At 46.3% G+C, this 19,305-nt stretch overlaps 1 pseudogene; it reads left to right on the top strand.

Moving 5' to 3' along the window:
* LOC115465113 overlaps positions 1-19,305 on the top strand; it is a 500,577-nt pseudogene continuing 481,272 nt past the window's right edge.

Genomic DNA, 19,305 nt, shown 5'->3' with positions numbered 1-19,305 from the left:
TTTATAGTAGTAGTAGTAGTAAAACAATGTATATGTATCGAGTGTGATAAAAAGCTTCAATCAGAAGTCACATCTCATAATATATCAGAGAAACCATATAGGTTTGAAACCATTTCCATGCACTGAGTGTGGTAAAGCTTCAATCAAAAGTCAGATCTCAAAAAGCACTGGATAGTTCGTTCATACAGGACAGAAACCATTTACATGCTGTGAGTGTGTCAAAAGCTTCAGTCAGAAGGCACACCTCACAAAGCACAAGGTAATCCACACAGGCTTAAAACAGTTTGCATGTACTGTGTGTGATAAAACCTTCAGGCAGAAGGCACATCTCAGCTTGCACCAGAGAAACCACAGAGGGCTGAAACCATTTATGTTGCTGAGTGTGATAAAAGTTTCACGCAGAAGTCAGACCTGACAAAGCACCAGAAAATTCATACCGGAGAGAAACCATTTATTTGCACTCAGTGTGATAAATGCTTCAATCAAATGACAAACCTCAGCCTACACCAGAGAAAGCACAGGGGAGTGAAACCATTTACAAGCACTGAATGTGGTAAAGGATTCAGTTGGAAATCAAACCTCAACATGCACTATAGAATCCATACAGGATTGAAACCATTTACATAGTAACATAGTAGATGACGGCAGAAAAAGACCTGCACGGTCCATCCAGTCTGCCCAACAAGATAACTCATATTTGCTGCTTTTTGTGTATACCCTACTTTGATTTGTACCTGTGCTCTTCGGGGCACAGACCGTATAAGTCTGCCCAGCACTATCCTCACCTCCCAACCACCTGCCCTGCCTCCCAACCACCGGCTCTGGCACAGACCGTACAAGTCTGTCCAGCACTATCCCTGCCTCCCAACCACCAGTCCCACTGCCCACCACCGGCTCTGGCACAGACCGTATAAGTCTGCCCAGCCCTATCCTCGCCTCCCAACCACCAGCCCTGCCTCCCGATCTTGACTAAGCTCCTGAGGATCCGTTCCTTCGGCACAGGATTCCTTTATGCTTATCCCACGCATGTTTGAATTCCGTTACCATTTTCATTTGCACCACCTCCCGCGGGAGGGCATTCCAAGCATCCACTACTCTCTCCGTGAAAAAATACTTCCTGACATTTTTCTTGAGTCTGCCCCCCTTCAATCTCATTCATGTCCTCTCGTTCTACCACCTTCCCATCTCCGGAAAAGGTTCGTTTGCGGATTAATACCTTTCAAATATTTGAACGTCTGTATCATATCACCCCTGTTTCTCCTTTCCTCCAGAGTATACATGTTTAGTTCAGCAAGTCACTCCTCATACGTCTTGTAACGCAAATCCCATACCATTCTCGTAGCTTTTCTTTACACCGCTTCAATTCTTTTTACATCCTTAACAAGATACGGCCTCCAAAACTGAACACAATACTCCAGGTGGGGCCTCACCAATGACTTATACAGGGGCATCAACACCCCCTTTCTTCTGCTGGTCACACCTCTATACAGCCTAAAACCTTCTAGCTACGGCCACCGCCTTGTCACACTTTTGTCGCCTTCAAAGTATCTGAGGATTTGAAGGCGACAAAAGTATCTATCACCCCAAGATCCCTCTCTCTGCCCGTACCTGTCAGACTCTCCCCGCCTAACACATACGTCTCCCGTGGATTTCTACTTCATAAGTGCATCACTTTGCATTTCTTCGCATTGAATTTTAATTGCCAAACCTAAGACCATTCTTCTAGCTTCCGTAGGTCCTTTTTCATGTTTTCCACTCCCTCCGGGGTATCCACTCTGTTACAGATCTTAGTATCATCCGCAAATAGGCAAACTTTACCTTCTAACCCTTCGGCAATGTCACTCACAAATATATTGAACAGAATCGGCCCCAGCACCGATCCTTGAGGCACTCCACTACTTACCTTTCGCTCCTCCGAGCGAATTCCATTCACCACCACCCTCTGGCGTCTGTCCGTCAACCAGTTCCTAATCCAGTTCACCACTTCGGGTCCTATCTTCAGCCCATCCAGTTTATTTAAGAGCCTCCTGTGGGGAACCGTGTCAAAAGCTTTGCTGAAATCTAAGTAGATTATGTCCATAGCACGTCCTTGATTTAATTCTCCTTTCACCCAATCAAAGAATTCAATGAGGTTCGTTTGGCACGATTTCCCTTTGGTAAATCCATGTTGTCTCGGATCTTGCAACTTATTGGCTTCCAGGAAATTCACTATCCTTTCCTTCAGCATCGCTTCCATTACTTTTCCAATAACCGAAGTGAGGCTTACCGGCCTGTAGTTTCCAGCTTCTTCCCTATCACCACTTTTGTGAAGAGGGACCACATCCGCCGATCTCCAATCCCTCGGAACCTCTCCCGTCTCCAAGGATTTATTAAACAAATCTTTAAGAGGACCCGCCAGAACCTCTCTGAGCTCCCTCAATATCCTAGGGTGGATCCCATCCGGTCCCATGGCTTTGTCCACCTTTAGCTTTTCAAGTTGTTCATACACACTCTCTTCCGTGAACGGTGCTCTATCCACTTCAATCTCATTTGTACTTTTTGCAGTCCATCGCGGTCCTTCTCCAGGATTTTCTTCTGTGAAAACATGTGCTGAGTGTGGCAAAATGTTCAGTCAGAACACACACCTAAAAATCCACCAGAGACCTCACTCAATGGTGAAACCATTTCCATGTACTGAATGTGGCAAAAGCTTTAGTCAGTAGTCAGACCTTACAAAACACCAAAGAATCCACACAGGAGTGAAACCATTTACATGTACTGAGTGTGGTAGAAGCTTCAGTCAGAAGGTAGACTTCACAAGGCACCAGATAATCCACAATGGTTCGAAACCATTTGCATGTTCTGAGTGTGGTAAATGCTTCTGTTGGAAGGAAGACGTCAAACTGCATCAGATGATCCATACAGGACTGAAACCTTTTATATGTACCGAGTGTGGTAAAAGCTACCATCGGAAATCATACCTTAGAACACACCAAAGAACTCACAAAGGACAGAAACCATTTGTATGTATTGACGGTGGTGAAAGCTTCAGTAACAAGTCACATCTTAGGAAACACTAGTGAAACCACATAGGACTTGAACCATTTATGTGCACTGAGTGTGTTAACAACTTCTGTTAGAAAGCACACTTCATAATTCACAAGAAAAACTAGGGGTAAAATTTCCATGTACTGAGTTTAATAAGAACTTCAGTCAGAGGGCATACTTCAGAAAGCACCATATAATTCACACTGGAATGTGATAGCATCCCACAGTCCTGCATAATAAATTGCCTAAATGTAAACTTTAGCCTAGGTGAGGTCAGTTGGGGTAGACACAGATAAGGAGTACCCCCACAGAAAGGGATGTAAAGGGCCAAATGAAGAAGTAAACAATAACCTACACTCTGGTAGTTATAGCATGTGGAGAGGTAGAGGTTGCTGTACCGTGAAGTAAGAAGAAAGTTTCCAAAGAGTAGAGGGGGAGGGAGTGGGGGGGGGGGGGAAGGGGGCACAATTTTGGGAAGGGTAATATTTCTTGCAGACTGTTTGAATGTATACAGCACGAGGATTCGCATGCAAATACTGCTGGGATATACACAGGGCAATGATATACAGAGTAATACACGAGACATAATTATTGGAGTTCAATATGAAAGTTTATTGTTAATAGTTATGCAATTGACCTGTTATTGTACATGAACATATTCATCAATAAATAAATAAGATGACAAGAGGGAGGGAGAGGGGAGAAAAGATTGGAAATAACTTTGATGATAGAAGTTTCAGGTTTATTCCTATGTGATAGAATTATTTGTTACCGGTTTTAACTTGATGGCAATGGCATTGGTTACCACGTGTATTCATCAATAAAAACCGTTGAAACATAAATTGCCTAAATGTACATTTAATGTCACTATAAAAATGTGGCAAATTACGTTCCATCTAAAGTATGGAGATAGGTAGTTTACTATTCTTATAATCAACATCCAGGGGGCAAGGGTCACGTGATGGATTGAGAGACGAAGACACGTTCTTGGGTCTCTCCGGGTTAACCTCCCCCCAACTCTCCAAAACCACGCCAAAAATTAGCGAAACGACTCACAACAGAAATCGCTACCTCCCTAGGGGCTATGGACTCATTTGTAAGAAACCAGGGCGATGTCGGGCAAAACGACAAAAAGAGACAGCGAAAAGCCAAGAGCGCTGACAGATACAAAGATGGCGGCGAGCCTGAAACAGGAAATCGGTTCCCCATTCACCGCGGAGCAGTTTTCCCAGCTGACAGAGGCAGTAAAAATGGCATTGGAACCACAATTGCACAAATTAACAAATCAACTGGCAGGAATGGAAACTTTACTGAATGACACAACTCGCCGAACGGGAGAATTGGAGGTCCGTGTATTAGAGATCGAGGATATGGAAACCCACAGAGAAGCAGCTTTTAAAGAGATTCAGCAAGAGCTCCAGGCCGTTCGCCACCAAGCTGATGACCTCGAGAACAGGTCCAGAAGGTCGAACCTCCGATTAATTGGGGTGCCGGAATCGATACCCGATCGGACCTTACCCACGCAGCTTGAATGATGGCTAAAATCAGAATTTGCGCTATCGGATAGCGCAGGACCGCTATGTTTAGAGCGGGCCCATCGAGTGGGGAGAAAAAAAACCCAGCGAACACCAGACCGCGAGCAGTGCTCATAAAAATTCACAACTTTATCCATAATCAACATCCAGCTAGGAATAGTTCAAGAAGACTCCTTGTCACCAGTCTTGTTTTGTATCATTTAATCTTTTTGAATACACTTCTCAACCCTTTTTGCTGGCAAAGACCCAGAAGTAACATATCTGCTATTTGTAGATGACTTAAATTTCTACAGTCTCAGTGATCAACATTTAGCAGAACAACTCCGTTTAGTAAAACGTTTTTCAGAAAACAGGATGACTTTTGGCCTGGGTCAACCCAATGTGCTAAGGCAACCTTCAGGAGGAAAATTGTGCAGAACTGAAAACATTTCCATGACTGGTCATTTTTCCTCAAAGACATTGAAAAGGAAGGAATATATCTAGGACATGAGGAAGGAGCAATAATTCAGCATAACATACTGAGAGTATTACAGGAGAGTCAAACTGGTATCAAAATGACAAAACAATAAGATACAGCCAGAGGTGTAGCCAGGTTTTGAGGTTAGGGGGAGCAGACTTTTGTAAAATAGGCGCCGTTTGGTGTCGGCTAGGCAGCAGTGCCGATGTCGCTTCGGTGCCATGGCAGTGACTTGCAATGATTTAACACAGACTGCCTCTGCTGTGTCCTGTCTATGAGGAAAACAGGAAGTTACATCAGGAGGCCAGGCACAGCAGATGTCCCAGGACTGGTGGGAGCAGGCAGCCTGTCTTCTTAAGTAGAAGTAAAAATATTTCAAATTGTGACCATCACTTCAGGGACAGCATGCACACTCCTTCCAGTACTAGACACTTTTTTTTAAATCAGATGGGCTTTTGTTTGTATGGTGACTCTACAGGATGTGGAGACCACTAGTCCTGAGCATTTTACTTTGGGTGACAAGGGCCGCCAAAGGCAGCCCTTGCCCCAGAGCCTACTTTCAAATAAGCCAGATACTTTATGAGATAACACAAAATCCTGCAAGATGACACTCAAAACCTATACTGAAAACTAACACACCATAAAGGCCCTAACCCACCTATGAAAAGAGAGTGATATAAATATTATACTGGGCCTTAGAGCACCAATATACTGGCTACTGGGAAACTGGAACAAGCTAGACCTTTCCTACACAGACACTATATGCTAGCTCAGGGGTGGGCAGCCTCAGTCCTCGAGGGCAGCAAGCCAGTCGAATTGTCAGGATTTCCCCAATGAATATGCATGAGATCTGTTTGCATGCACTGACTTCATTGTATACAAATAGATTTCTCATGCATATTCATTGGAGAAATCCTGAAAATCTGACTGGGTTGTGGCCCTTGAGGACTGAGGCTGTCCACTCCTGTGCTAGCAGAATCCTTCATCTCAGAATATGGACAGCCTCTCTCACCTGGTACAAAATAGGGGACCACAAAAACCTGCAGACAAAACCTGAAATGGATACCCTCAAGAAAGCCAGACTCTTTAAGCAGGGCAATATTGGTAAGAGAGAAGCAGAAATGAATTTTCTCCTGTACTTTATGAAATAAAAATAGGAAAAAATGTACATTTAACAAAGCAGGCACATCTCAGTCCTTAAAAGTATTAAGTAAAAACCATTTTTTTCTACCTTTGTAGTCTGGGAATTCTAATTTTCTAATTAAGCTGGTTTCCATCTCTTTTCCATGAGTCAGTCTTCTCCTGAATTCTTTTCCAGGTTGATCTTTCCATTTCTTCTCTCTCTTGTCTTCTACCTTTCCTTCTATCTGGTACTGATCTTTTGTTTTATTTTATTCCCCGCCACCACCACCACCACACATACATACACACACACACACACTCACTTTTCTCTGTGATTATATCCACCCATTTGATTTTACTCTCATTCTCTTACTTTCTAGTCCTTAGTCTCCTTTTCACAGATTTGTCTCATCTACCAACTGGCTTTTCCCCATCTCCCTCATTCCCTCTCCAGCACTTCCTTTGCCCCTCTGTGTCTTTCCTTCCTCAGTCTCCTACTCCCCTCATCTTTCACCCACTTCCTTATTCCCCCATTCCTAACCCCTGTAGTCACCCTCATAACCAAGTAGTCAGGGAAGCAGTCGCGGCGCCAACCAATAAGCAAGGGGCAGGTCAGGGAAGGGGAGGAAACCGGCAGTGGTGCAACAGAGCCATGACCCCGCGCGCGGCTTTCTTTTCTTTTAATTACTTCGCAGCCAAGTCGGGATCGGGGAGGCAGTAAACGGCACGAACCAATAAATGAGGGGCAGGTCAGGGATGGGAAGCAAGCTCGTGGTTCCTTCAGGGACTGGAAAGGCACTTAAACAATGGCACATAGGTGCCATTTTCTTTGAAAATCTGTTTGGGGGAATGACCGCTCCCCCTGCGCCCCACCTAGCTACACTTCTGGATACAGCCCACCAATCAGATATTGAAATATACTCTAACATTAAAGAAAAAAATACAAGCCAAGTTATTCATCAGCTTGAGATTGTTATATTTTCATATAGCTTTCGAATTGTTGACTGGCCTCTTAAATATGTTGAAAAATTAGATGTATGAACAAGAAAACTCCTCCATGCTCACAAGGTAGTCTCTAAGAATTAGTATATACCAAGCCTGTACATCCCTAGAGCAAAAGGAGGAATGGGCCTCATAGATATAGATTATATTCTATACAGAACAGTACCACAAAGTGGTACATCTCATTCATTAGAAGCATTGTAAACATTACAGCATTGCTGTATCGGAAAAGGACTAGAATCATGACCTTAAGAGAATTCTGCAGAATGGAAACGTTATGATCGCATGAGACATCCTCATTCCAACCGATGAAAAGCTGCATGCAAGGAAATTAGATCTAGTGGTAAAATAAAAATATCAGAATGGCCTTGATCATAGAGGTATCAATTATAAATAAGTAATCTGTGAATTGTGTGGAGAGAAAAGATCCTTAAGTATCAAGAAATGCAGACTGAGACCAAGAAAATGTGACAGAAAGATAGAGTAGTATTTCCCATCATTTTGGGTGCTTTCTGTTGATTAGGAATTGGTTATTGAACAGAAAACAGAGGGTAAGGTTAAATGGTCATTTTTCTCAATGGAGGAGGGTGAATAGTGGAGTGCCGCAGCGATCTGTACCGGGACCGGTGCAATTTAACATATTTATAAATGATCTGTAAACTGGAATGACGAGTGAGGTGATTAAATTTGTAGATGACATGCAACTATTCAAACCTTCTTCCTTTACCCCACCACTAATTCTGGTATGTGATCAATACACAGAACTGAAACCAGAGATTTCAGTAAACTGAACCCTCAAACCATTTAAAATAACTCATTAGATTTACATAAATTCACTCATCTACAAATCACGTACCAAGTACAGACCTGGAACACATCACTTCATACAGCCTTTGAAACTTTAGCACCTTTAAGTAAAGAGATAGCACAAAACTTTAAAAGTCAGAAAGAACCTTGGGTATTCCCAACAAAAATGTCAGCTCATAATTTCAGTGTATTTGAGACATCAGCGCTCCTTGCCCACTCTATCTACAAAAACACAGCACATTCCTACATTTTAGCAATCCTAGCAGACTCTTCTAAGTTAGCAAGGGCACCTAATACTGCAATCCTTTATCAGACGCTGAAAACATTACCACACCTTCACTTCCTATGGCTCAGGATCTTGCAGATCACTGTAGCACCAAAATTACTATCTTGATTGCTTCTCTTGCACCTACCCCTAGCAGTGCATCAGCTCAGCCTATCCACATCACCATTTTGCCCACCAGTACAGTCTCTTCCTTTAACATCCTGGCACATCACCTGGCAATCACATCAACGTACTATAGTTCAAGACATTGGGGAGAAATTTAGACAATATGCTTGTAGGCATTTAAACTAGATGGCAGGGTGGCATATGGAGTCAGGTCACTTCAAGTGATCACCCCCAGCTAAAGACAAGATGTGACAGTAGAAAAGAAAGCAATGAAAACAACAATCTTAGTAAATCACCTCTTATCAACCCAGCAGAAATTGGGACTAAACAATAAACTAAACAGAAGACAAAAATGCTACTGAAATGTAGATGGAAAGCAATGACCACAAATGCTCGCAGTCTAAGCAACAAAGTTCATGACCTGCAAGCCCTGATGTTAGAGACAGACTTAGACGTTGTTGCAATCACAGAGACATGGCTCAATGGTTCCCATGAATGGGATGCAAACATACCAGGCTATAATCTATTTAGGAAGGATAGAGATGGTCGTAAAGTTGGAGGAGTAGCTCTGTATGTGAGAAATGATTTCACGGTGACCGAAATGACAGGGGCCTGGGGAAAGGAAGAAGTGATATGGATCACCTTAAAAAGAGATGATGGAACCTCTGTCCACATGGGTGTTGTCTACAGACCTCCAACACAATCGGAGGAACTAGATAAAGATCTGGTCACAGATATTGTTACTGGGAGATTCCAATCTGTCAGATGTGGATTGGAAAGTTCCATCTGTGGAATCAGAAAGTAGAGAGATTGTGGATGCTTTTCAAAGTGCTCTACTCAGACAAATGGTGATGGAACCCAAGTGAGAGGGAGTGATGCTGTGTTAGGCTTCTTACGGAAACACTGGGTTTGTGAGCCCTTGGACCACTGCCGTAGAGTGGCAGTGTCAGGCAAAACCCCCCAACTAGCACTGGGCTAGCACAACAACAAGGCAGGGTGCAGATGTAAATAAATAAGCAGGAACACTCTGGACTGGAACAATACTTCACCTACACTTGACTGCCGTTCCCCAGGGGTTGAGCCCCTAGGTGTGGGCAGCCGGCAGGACTTACTGGTTCCAGGAACCCACTCAGGGAATGGGACTCAGAAGCAAGCCAGACCAACAGGGACTGGGGTTCAGCGGGAAAAGGAACAAACATGGGAGGCAAGGCAGGAAACTGGGCTAGAACTCACAGACAAATAATACAACACAAAACAGAAAGTGGACAGACTAAAGGACCAGGACTGAAAGCTGCCAGGCAGCCACTAAGCAGAGCACAAAGACAGGTAACAGCAAGGACGGAAAGCTGCCAAGCAGCCACTAGGGAAAAAACACAGACAGACAAAGGAGAAAGAACAGAAAGCTGCCAAGCAGCCACTAAGAAGGGAACTAGCAACTAAAGCTAATAGCTAATCTACACATAGACTAACCAAGGACCAGACAAAGAAATACAAATAAGAAACAAGACTAGGAAACAAGCAATAAAGTACAAGCTAAACTACACAAAAACTAGACTAGAACCAGGCAAGGATTTCAGACAATAAACAGACTAGGCAGAAGTGCAACAGAGCACACCAACATACCCAGAGACCTTAGGCGATGCAAAGGCCAACTCAGAAGTTTTCCATGTGGTTAATAAGCCCATCAGCAGCTGAAGCTCACTGCAGGAATCACCAGGCAGCTACAGGTGAGGCTAGCTGCCAAACATCAAACCAAGTCTGGAGGGCTAGAATATCTGGACTGGACGGGAATGAAAGTATGGAATGTGTAGGGGGACAGCAAGACAAGTCTATGGCAGCTACCGGTTCTGGCCACCAGAGGGTGAGGAGAGCACAGCCATTGAGAAAATAGGCACAATCGTGACACGCTGGATCTGGTGCTCACAAAGGGGATAGTGTGTCAAATGTCCGAATGGTTGCCCAACTGGGCAGCAGTGACCATCAAACAGTTTGGTTTGACATAACAGCTGAAGTGGAGGGCGGCCACTCAAAACTCAAAGTCCTGGATTTCAAGCATGCTGACTTTAGTAAAATGGGGGAATACCTGAGGAAGCTGATGGGCTGGGGGGAACATACGAGAAGAGGAAGGCCAGTGGTCCAGGCTGAAAGAAGCTATAAATATGGCCACAAACCTTTATGTAAAGAGAGTAAATAAAAGCAAGAGAAAAAGGAAATCAATATGGTTTTCCAAGCAAGTGGCTGAGAAAATAAAGGCTAAAGAGTTGGCGTTCATGAAAAACAATTTTACTATTCCTTCAATACAAACCATCCTACAATCAGAAATTGACTACTCCCCAGAAAAAGTCCATTTTTTGGACACCATGGTCTCAATCAGTGATGGCTGTATACAGCGAATGCTACATACCTGTAGAAGGTATTCTCCGAGGACAGCAGGCTGATTGTTCTCACTGATGGGTGACGTCCACGGCAGCCCCTCCAATCGGAACACTTTACTAGCAAAGGCCTTTGCTAGTCCTCGCGCGCCGATGCACACCGCGCATGCGCGGCCATCTTCCCGCCCGAACCGGCTCGTGTTCGTCAGTCCCATATGTAGCAAGACAAACAAGGGAAGACACAACTCCAAAGGGGAGGCGGGCGGGTTTGTGAGAACAATCAGCCTGCTGTCCTCGGAGAATACCTTCTACAGGTATGTAGCATTCGCTTTCTCCGAGGACAAGTAGGCTGCTTGTTCTCACTGATGGGGTATCCCTAGCCCCCAGGCTCACTCAAAACAACAAACATGGTCAATTGGGCCTCGCAACAGCGAGGACATAACTGAGATTGACCTAACAATTTTTCCAACTAACTGAGAGTGTAGCCTGGAACAGAATAAACATGGGCCTAGGGTGGTGGAGTTGGATTCTAAACCCCGAACAGATTCTGAAGCACTGACTGCCCGAACCAACTGTCGCGTCGGGTATCCTGCTGCAGGCAGTAATGAGATGTGAATGTGTGGACAGATGACCACGTCGCAGCTTTGCTGATCTCTTCAATAGTGGCTGACTTCAAGTGGGCCACTGACGCTGCCATGGCTCTAACATTATGAGCCGTGACATGACCCTCAAGAGCCAGCCCGGCCTGGGCGTAAGTGAAGGAAATGCAATCTGCTAGCCAATTGGATATGGTGCGTTTCCCCACAGCCACTCCCCTCCTGTTGGGATCAAAAGAAACAAACAATTGGGCGGACTGTCTGTTGGGCTGTGTCCGCTCCAGATAGAAGGCCAATGCTCTTTTGCAGTCCAATGTGTGCAGCTGACTTCAGCAGGGCAGGAATGAGGACGGGGAAAGAATGTTGGCAAGACAATTGACTGGTTCAGATGGAACTCCGACACAACCTTTGGCAAGAACTTAGGGTGAGTGCGGAGGACTACTCTGTTATGATGAAATTTGGTGTAAGGGGCCTGGGCTACCAGGGCCTGAAGCTCACTGACTATACGAGCTGAAGTAACTGCCACCAAGAAAATGACCTTCCAGGTCAAGTACTTCAGATGGCAGGAGTTCAGTGTCTCAAAAGGAGGTTTCATCAGCTGGGTGAGAACGACATTGAGATCCCATGACACTGTAGGAGGTTTGACGGGGGGCTTTGACAAAAGCAAACCTCTCATGAAGCGAACAACTAAAGGCTGTCCTGAGATCGGCTTACCTTCCACACGGTAATGGTATGCACTGATTGCGCTAAGGTGAACCCTTACAGAGTTGGTCTTGAGACCAGACTCAGACAAGTGCAGAAGGTATTCAAGCAGGGTCTGTGTAGGACAAGAGCGAGGATCTAGGGCCTTGCTGTCACACCAGACGGCAAACCTCCTCCATAGAAAGAAGTAACTCCTCTTAGTGGAATCTTTCCTGGAAGCAAGCAAGATGCGGGAGACACCCTCTGACAGACCCAAAGAGGCAAAGTCTACGCTCTCAACATCCAGGCCGTGAGAGCCAGAGACTGGAGGTTGGGATGCAGAAGCGCCCCTTCGTCCTGTGTGATGAGGGTCGGAAAACACTCCAATCTCCACGGTTCTTCGGAGGACAATTCCAGAAGAAGAGGGAACCAGATCTGACGCAGCCAAAAGGGAGCAATCAGAATCATGGTGCCTCGGTCTTGCTTGAGTTTCAAAAAAGTCTTCCCCACCAGAGGTATGGGAGGATAAGCATACAGCAGACCTTCCCCCCAGTCCAGGAGGAAGGCATCCGATGCCAGTCTGCCGTTGGCCTGAAGCCTGGAACAGAACTGAGGGACCTTGTGGTTGGCTCGAGATGCAAAGAGATCTACCAAGGGGGTGCCACACACCTGGAAGATCTGGGTGCCCAGGGAAAGCATCCTGAACTTTTCCTTGACCAGATATTTGTTCAGGGCCCTTAGGTCTAGGATGGGACGCATCCCCCGTTTTCTTTTCCACAAGGAAGTACCTGGAATAGAATCCCAGCCCTTCTTGCCCGGATGGCACGGGCTCGACCGCATTGGCGCTGAGAAGGGCGGAGAGTTCCTCTGCAAGTACCTGCTTGTGGTGGAAGCTGTAGGATTGAGCTCCCGGTGGGCAATTTGGAGGTTTGGAAACCAAATTGAGGGTGTATCCTTGCCGGACTATTTGGAGAACCCACTGGTCGGAGCCTGCCATGAGTGGGAAAGCGCGGGGTACAAATGTAACAAAAAAAAATTAAATAAAATGCTTATTATCGATACCACTCAATACGAACTGGAGCAGTATCATGCAGAAGTTGGAGACGTTCCAGCAGACTTTGACTGCAGAATCGTACGCAGAACAACTAACAGATGGATACGTTTAGGACTGATGTCAAAAAGTTAAAAATCACAAAATTTAACCGTGATGAATCAGATTACTCTAAAGGATTCGTGTACCCATGGACAGACACCAATAGGAAAGTTAGAACTGCACATAGAAAAACATATGACCAATCGTCCAGTGAATTCTCAGAAAAGAAAGTCAAACCAGTTAAACCCAGTTATAAAATTGTAAGCACCGGATCTACAAAACCTTTGCGTGCAAATTTTCAGCAATCGGCCTCCAAGAGCAGCTAAATATCTGTGGAAGTGACAGCAGAATTGGATTTACAACTGGGCCACTACGGAACCCAGTGGGGCTCAACCGGGAGGTAGAGACGTGGGCGCCACAGAAGCTTAGCTGAAATTGGGTGGCGGGGGAAGAGGGGTTGGTGGTTGAGAGGCTAGGATAGGGGAGGGCAGACTTATACGGGGTCTGTGCCAGAGCCGGTGATGGGAGGCGAGACTGGTGGTTGGGAGGCGGGAAATACTGCTGGACAGACTTATACGGTCTGTGCCCTGGAAAAGACAGGTACAAATCAAGGTAAGGTATACACATATGAGTTTATCTTGGGCAGACTAGATGGACCGTGCAGGTCTTTTTCTGCCATCATCTACTATGTTACTATGTTTTGTAAACATTTTTAGCTGTAAAACCTTTTCTGTTTTATTTATATTCACATCTAGTATGTCATGCAGGTACATGGGATTTACAATATTTTTATTTTCTCTGTTTTCCCACAATTGGTACGTGCCCTGACTGGTCTTTAAATCAGGGACTATTTCCACTTCCGGCTGGCTCCAACGTCCTTACAAACAGTGAAGAAAGTGAATGCGGTACTGTCCTGTTCGTTGTATCAGCTTATTTTTAATTAGAGTTACTGGTCAGATAGTAAGAATACCTGTATACTGTTTTAAGATGGTGAACTTCTCATATCCTTTCAAGGACTTGAACAGCCGAATTCAAGAATGAAGTGATTGGGTCTCTTAAAAAAGCTACATAGTGAAACATGGTCTATGTCGGGACACAGGCTATTCCACACTGAAGTTAAGTCTATCAGGCTCATTTTCGAAAGAGGACGCCCATCTTTTGACACAAATCGGAAGATGGGCGTCCTTCTCACAGGGTCAGACAAATCGGCATAATCAAAAGCCGATTTTGGGCGTCCCCAACTGCTTTCCGTCGCGGGGACGACCAAAGTTCACGGGGGCATGTTGGAGGCGTAGTGAAAGCGGGACTTTGGCGTGCTTAATACATGGGCGTCCTCGACCCATAATGGAAAAAAGGGTGTCCCTGACAAGCATTTGGACTTTACCTGGTCCAGTTTTTCTTACGACCAAGGCACAAAAAGGTGCCGAACTGACCAGATGACCACCAGAGGGAATCGGGGATGACCTTCCCTATTTTGTGCCAGCCTCAAATGTCATACTCAGGTCCATCGCAGCAGTATGCAGGTACCTGGAGTTTTAATGGGTGCAGTGCAGCTCAGGCAGGCAGACCCAGGCCCATCTCCCCCTACCTGTTACACTTGTAGTGGTGGTAAATGTGAGCCCTCCAAAACCCACCAGAAACCCACTGTACCCACACCTAAGTGCCTCCCTTCACCCATAAGGACTATGGTAGTGGTGTACAGTTATGGGTAGTGGGTTTTGGGGGGGGAGGTTGGGGGGGGGAGCTCAGCACACAAGGTAGGGTGCCCGGTTGGTGTCCTGGCATGTCAAGGGGACCAGTGCACTATGAATGCTGGCTACTTTCACGACCAAAGGGCTTGCATTTGGTCATTTCTGAGATGGGCGTCCTTAGTTTCTATTATCGCCGAAAATCAGAAATGACCACGTCTAAGGACGACCATCTCTAGGGATGACCTAAATGTCAAGATTTGGGCATCCCCGACCGTATTATTGAAACGAAAGATGGACGCCCATCTTGTTTCAATAATACGGGTTTCCCCACCCCTTCACCAGGATGTCCTGTGAGGACATCCTCAGGAAAACTTGGGCGCTCCTTTCAATTATGCCCCTCTATATTTTCTACACTTGCTGGCTTTAAGAGAAAAGCATTGAAGCAGCGATTGGCATGTTAAAAAATATTAGAGAAAAGGTTTCACGGAAGAATGTGCTATGATTATTAAGACCAGTTGGTCTGTGTCAGTCCAGTGAACGTTTATGAGCACATCGCATACAAAATATTTTTATACTGGTGTAGGGTTATTCAGTTGAAATCACAATTTTGGGATTATATTGTATAATTATAAATGCAGATGCCTAGATTTATGAGCCTAGTGCTGAAAACCAGTGCTAAGCACCTACCTTCCCCCCCCCCCCCCCCAATAATGGGTCCTTTTACTAAGCCGTGTGGAGGGGCATAATCGAACAGGGGCGCCCATCTATAAGGGCACCCATCTCTAAGGACGGCGCCGTGAAAGGGCGGGCCAACCCGCATTATCGAAAAAAGGTGGGCAGCCATCTTTCGTTTCGCTAATACGGTCGCGGACGGCCAAATCTCAACATTTAGGTTGACCTTAGAAATGGCCCGGGTTTTCACCTATAATGGAAACCGAGGACGGCCATCTCAGAAACGACCAAATCCAAGCCATTTGGTCGTGGGAGGAGCCAGCATTAGTAGTGCACTGGTCCCTTCTCACATGCCAGGACACCAACTGGGCACCCTAGGGGGCACTGCAGTGGACTTCACAAATTGATCTCAGGTGCATAGTTCCCTTACCTTGGGTACTGAGTCCCCCAAAACCCACTATCCACAACTGTACACTACCATAGCCCTTAAAGAGTGAAGGGGGGCACCTAGATGTGGGTACAGTGGGTTTTGGGTGGGTTTTGGAGGGCTCCCATTTATCACCACAAGTGTAACAGGTGGGGGGGTGGGGGATGGGCCTGGGTCCGCCTGCCTGAAGTGCACTGCAGTACAGCTCCAGGGACCTGCATACTACTGTGATGGAGCTGGGTATGACATTAGAGGCTGGCATAGAGGCTGGAAAAAAATGTTTTTTTAATTAGTTTAATTGGGTGGGAGGAGATTGGTGACCACTGGGGGAGTAAGGGAAGGTCATCCCCGATTCCCTCCGATGGTCATCTGGTCAGTTCAGGCACATTTTTGAGGCTTGGTCGTGAACAAAAAGGGACCAAGTAAAGTCGGCCAAATGCTCATCAGGGACGCTCTTCTTTTTTCCATTACTGGCCGAGGACGGCCATCTGTTAACCACGCCCCCGTCCCGCCTTCAGTACACTGCCGACATGCCCCCTTGAACTATGGCCGTCCCTGCAACGGAAAGCAGTTGAGGCTGGCCAAAATCAGCTTTCGATTATGCTGGCCCTGAGAGAAGACCGTCCATCTCCTGATTTGTGTCAGAAGATGGGCGCCCTTCTCTTTCGAAAATTAGCTGGATAGGCACCTACGCACGCCCCACACGTGCCAATTCGAAACTACCGCCCAGCTACCGTGTGGCCTTGACGGTAATTTCATTTATTACGCATAGCTGCTACACATGCCAGAAAGAGGCATATTTTCAAAGCACTTAGCCTTCCAAAGTTCCATAGAAACCATGCGGTAATCGACATTGTATGTGCACTGAGACGATTACCACCCAGTTAACGCGTGAGACCTTACCGCTAAGTCAATGGGTGGCAGTAAGGTCTCAGGCCCAAAATGGACCCACATCGATTTTTGCCCCCCCCACCCCCCCCAAAAAAAGGCCTCTTTTGAGGTGCGTTGAAAAGTGAACCTGCGCACGTCCAATAAACGAGTCTACAACAGCGCAGGACATTTTTCAGCACACCTTAGTAAAAGAATCCCTAAGTCCACCCCTGTTGCCACCCACTTTCTATGCTCCTAAAATGAGTTTAGAGAAATTTCAGAGAGGCCAATTTATGAGCGTAACTCTCAGAGTTAAGCGCATAAATCCTTTGAATATTGGGCCACAATTGTTTCATATTCCACACTTGATATACCGCCTTTCTGTAGATAAAATCAAAGCAGTTTAAATATTTTTGCAGGTACTTTCTGTCCCTAATGGGCTCACAAGCTAAGATTATTTGTACCTGGGGCCATGGCGGGTTGAGGGATTTGCCCAGGGCCACAAGGAGTTACAGTGGGAATTGAACCCAGTTCCCCAGAATCTCAACCCACTGCCCCAACCGTTAGGCCTCCTTCATTTGCCAATTAACATATGTTAATTAGCAATCAGGTGTATCATTTGCCAATAATGCAACTTAAACTGGGATGTTTTATTGCACTGTATATTAAAATATAATGTGCTGTGAACCATGCTAAGCAGTTCATTATTATGCGAAATGAATAATGCAGATTCATTTAAACCTTATAAGAAGCATTATTCATTATTTTTTAGTTACATTTGTACCCCGCGCTTTCCCACCCATGGCAGGCTCAATGCGGCTTACATGGGGCAATGGAGGGTTAAGTGACTTGCCCAGAGTCACAAGGAGCTACCTGTGCCTGAAGTGGGAATCGAACTCAGTTCCTCAGTTCCCCAGGACCAAAGTCCACCACCCTAACCACTAGGCCACTCCTCCGCTCCAGATCACTGGTTCACTTACATGCTCCAAAGGATCCTGTGCAAGAACCAAAGCTCGTAATAGACTCTACACAACTCTTCCCCTTCTACGATTCCCCAATGTGTCTATAACACACGAACCTTATTCAACCACAACTCCTCTACGGTATAATGTAAGCCACATTGAGCCTGCAAATAGGTGGGAAAATGTGGGATACAAATGTAACAAATCTCTCTATATAAAACGCACCTCCAACATTCGAATGAAGCCTCTGTTAGCCAAAAGTGAAGGGGGTGAGATCGCATTGTGTCTTCCCCGCCCACGCGTCAAACGTGATGACGTTGAGGGCGGAGCAATGACACTCAACCAATCGCAACGCTCGGCAGCGAAGCGTCAGGGAAGGAGGCGGCGCTCTCAACGTCTAGCCTTCCCTTCGCTGTGTTCCGCCTTCTTCTGACGTCAAGGATGACGTCAAAAGAAGGCGGAACACAGCGAAGGGAAACCTAGACGTCGGGAGCACCGCCTCCTTCCCTGACGCTTCGCTTCCGGAACCGCCACGGAGGTACATTTAAAAACAAGAAAAAAAAAAAAAACATGTTGGGGGGAGCGAAGAGGGTGGCCACAAAAGAAAAACAATGGGAGCGGGAGGGCAGGGGAGAAACAACAGCATGGATGCGAAGGGGGGGGGGGGGAGAAGAGGGCGGCCCAGGCTGGGACATGGGAGAGAGAGGAGCATGGATGCAAGGGGGGGTCATGGAAGGGAGACAGGGGACTTGCTGGAAAAGGATGAATGGAGGCGGCAGGGGACAGAGGAGCATGGATGGGCATGGATTGGGAGGGCAGGGCTCAGGGAGAGAGGGCAATTGCTGGAAAGGGATGAATGGAGGGGGCAGGGGACAGAGGAGCATGGATGGGCATGGATTGGGAGGGCAGGACTCAGGGAGAGAGGGAAATTGCTGGATAGGGATGAATAGAGGGGACAGATGGGCATGGATGGATATGGATGGGCATGGATTGGCAGGGCAGGACTCAGGGAGAGGGGAATTGCTGGATAGGGATGAATGGAGGGCACAGATGGGCATGGATGCATATGGATTGCAGGGCAGGCCTCAGGCAGAGAGGGGAATTGCTGGATAGGGATGAATGGAGGGGCCAGGTGAAAGAGGAGCATGGATTGGAAGGGCAGGACTCAGGGAGAGGGGAATTGCTGGATAGGGATGAATGGAGGGGACAGATGGCCATGGATGGATATGGATTGCAAGGCAGGCCTCAGGCAGAGAGGGGAAATGCTGGATAGGGAAAAATGGAGGGGCCAGGTGACAAAGGAGCATGGATGGGCATGTATTGGAAGGGCAGGACTCAGGGAGAGGGGAATTGCTGGATAGGGATGAATGGAGGGGACAGATGGCCATGGATGCATATGGATTGCAGGGCAGGCCTCAGGGAGACAGCGGAATTGCTGGATAGGAATGAATGGAGGGGCCAGGTGACAGAGGAGCATGGATTGGACTCACACTTTCACTCTGACTCTCAAACACTCACTCTCACATACACTCTCCCAAACATACACACTCCGAGGAAAACCTTGCTAGCGCCCGTTTCATTTGTGTCAGAAACGGGCCTT

This window comes from Microcaecilia unicolor, chromosome 1 (genome assembly GCF_901765095.1).
Source record: "Microcaecilia unicolor chromosome 1, aMicUni1.1, whole genome shotgun sequence".
NCBI lineage: Eukaryota > Metazoa > Chordata > Amphibia > Gymnophiona > Siphonopidae > Microcaecilia > Microcaecilia unicolor.
This window is presented reverse-complemented; position numbering and strand designations above follow the sequence as displayed.